The sequence below is a fragment of the Convolutriloba macropyga genome, chromosome 13 (assembly GCF_964194025.1).
Source record: "Convolutriloba macropyga chromosome 13, txConMacr16.3, whole genome shotgun sequence".
Taxonomy (NCBI): domain Eukaryota; kingdom Metazoa; phylum Xenacoelomorpha; order Acoela; family Convolutidae; genus Convolutriloba; species Convolutriloba macropyga.
Window position 1 is genome coordinate 11935345 of NC_134480.1, and position 4428 is coordinate 11939772.

Sequence of the window (4428 nt, forward strand, 5' to 3'; positions counted from 1 at the left end):
TCAAAGAAAAAAAATTGAACCCAAAGTGGGGCCAGTAGATGTTGTCGAATTGCCCAAATACAAGTTGTATTTTCCTGGGATCAAATTGTGGCTCAAAAGATATACTTGATAACGTGGAGCGAAATACAATATCGTAAAAAAGTAAGACAATGATAATATCAGCCCAACAGTTTTGGGCCAACAGGAAATATGAATTACTTGAAGTGATTGGGTGAGACCACTATTGAAAAGCAACCAACAGAAATTGAGCAGAAGAATCGAACATTTATCTTACGCGTTGATTTAAGAGTGAGAGCGTAAGCGCGTACCGCGTACCGTACTCCGTTATTTTTTGGTCTAATATTAGATTCCAATCTAAAATCTCCTGAATGATAACGGGTAAATGTACGGGCAATTTGTGAGCCTTTTTCATTTCATATTTCCAAATCACCATTTTGATCTGCTAATCAAATTCTCCTTCAGTTCTCTAAAGTCTTCCTAAAATTACCGTTTTGTTATGGTTTCTTTCTAGAGAAGCCATTTTTTGTCTAAATTTCTGTACCACAAAAACAACTTTATGCGCAACTTTTACTGCTCAACACAGAACATTCATCTCAAAACAAAGTTAATGACGTATTTTCAATTGAAATGTGGAAACTTTAAGCAGAGATATTTTTAATAACCAAAACGTCGAGTACTTTCTGGTGAGTGATTTTTTTTCACTATGGTAGTTTAATTTTTCGTGATAAGGCACCATCTTAAAGCGTCATTAAAGCTTGAAACATATAGTGTAGTTTTTTTTTCTTGTTTTCTCTCCTACTGTTTCTGAACGCGCTAGATTCCCCGATTTTTGCTAACTGCATTCATGGTCAGTACCAAACATGTCTGTATATCAGAGCTCTACCCGGGGCGAGGTGTCACCGCTAAAAATTGCTAAAAGATGAAAGATTTGCGGTGAATTTGAGTAGTAAAATGTGTAAGATTTGCGCTCAAAGCGATGAATGCGGTGAAAAAACTTTTAAGCGGTTAAATTTTTTTACCGCTTAAGCGGTGAAAGAACAATTTTCACCGCTACCAGCAGAATGTTGTGAAAATTTTTCACCGCCAAAATTGCAAATCTTACAAATATTCACCGCTAATTTCAACGCTTATCTTCAATTCACAGGAAATAGCAGTTACGTAAGTTGCAGATGGCGAAGTGCAAAAAGAAGTTGGTGACATGCAGGAGGTGAGAGGTTCGAACCTGTGTACGGCAGTTACCACATACAACGCTAAAAGCTGCGGACGCTTTGCGGTGAAAAAAGTTTTTTTTTCACCGCTAATCTTACATTATTTTTTGACCAAACCTCGACCCGTGTGGAAATATATTCAGTATTAAACTCAATTTATGGTTTGCTGTCACAAAAACAGCGCATCCAATGAAAGTTGTAACTGGCAGGTCGATTGGTCGGTTTTATAAGCATCAATTTGAAGGCGAAATCTGTTTTGAGAAATAGCTAGAAAAAAAGTTATATATCACCAGACGCAGCTTCCTTAAGTTTCTCAAATTACTCTAACTTGAACCCATCGGATTTTTGGCCGGGTAAATTTAAGTATAGTCGGCTCGCATTTTGATTTTTCCTCATTCGGATCCGAGCCCGGTCGGCTCTAGTTCCCAGAACCCTGATTTCAATGCTTTGATTTGCATCAACAAAATTCTACTCTAATCTAAAATTTGTGAGGTATTTTAGATGTCCTACCGTATCCGTGGTCCCAGAAACTGATGTTGAGTTTAGGACACAAGAAGGGCAGTTCCTCAGTCTCATAAGAGTCCCTGGATCTCTTGATTTCAAACCAGGTTCCAGCCAAACTCAGATGCAAATGGTCCCCTTTCAAATCTGGACACTTTTCTGGCGCTTTCTTCTTCCGCCACATTGAGTGGCCTAAAGTTGCAAATATCGCCAGCAAATATATCGGTTCTCTGAAAGACTTCATTTGGAGCACTTGTACTAAATAAATGAAATTAACTTGCGATCAAAATTGTTATTAATTAGCTTTCAGCTTATTACTTTTTGTAATAAATATCAACAACGACTCTAGGATGCGGATTATGTTTTTGCAAGGAAAGAAAGATTGACTTTGCAAATATTTATTTAGTAACAAACAGTGTCATATTATTTTGCGTCGCAAAATATCAATCGGTTTGTAGCATTGAGAAATCCGAGTGCTGAATAGGTTTAAATAGATGTATTGATGATCTGGTTAACCTTGATTTAAATATCATTTGTGAAAAGTGCTTTAAACATTTGAATATTCATTCGAGCATGAGTTAAATCGCAACACCAAAATTGTTAAATATGATTTTCTCTGTTAAATTTTTGCCCCAAGTGTGTCGCGGTTTCAATACAGAGCAAAGCTAAAAATATATTCAGTAATATACGACCAAGTTGAATTTGGACAATTATTTTAGAGGGATTTGCAGAAAAGACAGTTATCTCAGAAGAAACATGGGATACTTTGTTCTGAAAACCGAAAAATAGAGGGCAAAGCGAAACTTTTTGAGCTACGTTTGAGTTTACACTTGGTTGAAAAATCCGATTTGAAATTTCATAGCAATGCATAGAGCGCAATTAGGACGGAAAACTTCATCAAAAACTGAAGCCTTGTAAGCATGAAAATGTTATATCTAATTACATAAACTACAATTCTTCTTCCTACTTGCTGTAAACATTCCTCATTGACGCACCCCGTGGAAATATTAGTAATTGCAATCCATAATTTTCTTATAACCTTAAATCTATAACATTTAATAGCTTTTTCTTAAATTCATTAAAATTTGAAGCCCTAACGGAAACGTCTATTTTGACAACCACATTTCAATAACCAGTTTTTAAAGTAAACTAAAGTTTATTTAACGGATCGTTGAAATAACAGAATTTTATGATACGTACAATATAAATATGTCAACCAAACAATCGGTAGGAACAACGGATGAGCCATCTGGTTCTTCCTGGTTCGTGCCCTCAGAGATACCATGTTCGTGGCTAATTTTTAAATCAAATTCTTAGATCCAAGAAAAGCAATTCAAACAAAGTTTTATTGTCTAGTATAAAAGTTTTCGCAAGCATTTTGAGAAAAAAGGCGACGCTCGATTTATAGCAAGTCTGCGCTTTTTAAACAGTTGTATGCTTTTTGGATCGTTTTTTCCAGTGACCTTTCCATAGTGCGCGTCCTACTGTTCTGAGAGGGTAAAATTCGCCGTGCGCTGCGGCGAGTATTATAGACAGGAATCAGAGCAGGGCCTTCAATGAGGCATTTTAAGGTGATTCAGATCTTAATTGTATTAGAAGTTCTTTGGAAATTTCACAGATATACATTTCAAAAACTGTTAACAAGTTGTGCTGCTCGTAGATGTTGAGGAGGGAATCTTTTTTTTCGTTTTAAAAAGTAGCTCAATTTATCCTTCAATTAAAGTTTTTGGGACGCTGTAAATCTGTTTTGCTAGCATTTCCATATAACAGAAGACCATTTGTTTTGATTGATTTTGCATAACAATGATAAAACATCAACATGTGTTTATTGGTGAAAAGGTTCCTCACTCGATATAAAATGCCGAAAACTTTGTTCAATTTCTTTGTTATATACGCTATGTTTTATTTGTGCTTCAGTTTTGGGTCTAGATAAACTCCAAGATACTTGCATTTGTGATTTGTAGCTATTTCTTGCTGCTGAAATTTCAATGTCTCCTCTGATTTGCATTAGTACCGAAATGCATCAATACGCACTTTGAGTAGTTCACTGATAAATTGTTCCATTTGAACCAGTCATTCAAAGTGATCACTTCGTAATTAATAACATCGAAACCCTTGCCGGCGCTCACTAGTGTGGTATCGTCAGCAGAGAGTCTAAATCTGCTTTGCTTTATTTGATTTTGAAGATCTCGTTGATAAAAACGTGAAACAAAAACTAGCCCAGGATTGAGCCCTGAGGAAACCTGTTTCAATTGTCAAAGTTCCAGTACATATTCTTCGATGACAGACATATGGAACTCTATCGGACATAGAGTTTATCAAAATTTCTATAATTGGCCCACGGAATCCAAATCTCTCTAGTTTGTCCAAGAAGATTTTCTGATCCAGCATATCAAAACCTTTTGAAAGATCCAGAAAAACTGCATGCCCTTGTTGTTTACGCCAGATACTTTCTCCGATGTAGTCATTTATTTCTCCTAGAACGTGTGCGGAGGAGCTGTGAGTACGGAGTCTGAACTGTCATTGGGTGAACAGGTGTTTTGTCACAAAAGTTTTAGAAATCCTTTTATAGAGAACACTTTCATAAAATTATGAGAGACAATTCAAAAGACTGATTGGTCTGTAATTTCCACAATCTGAGTAGTTTCCTTTTTTGTGTAATTGTATCATTTTTGCAATTTTGAGGCATCTTGGAAATAATTTATCTCAGACATTTGTT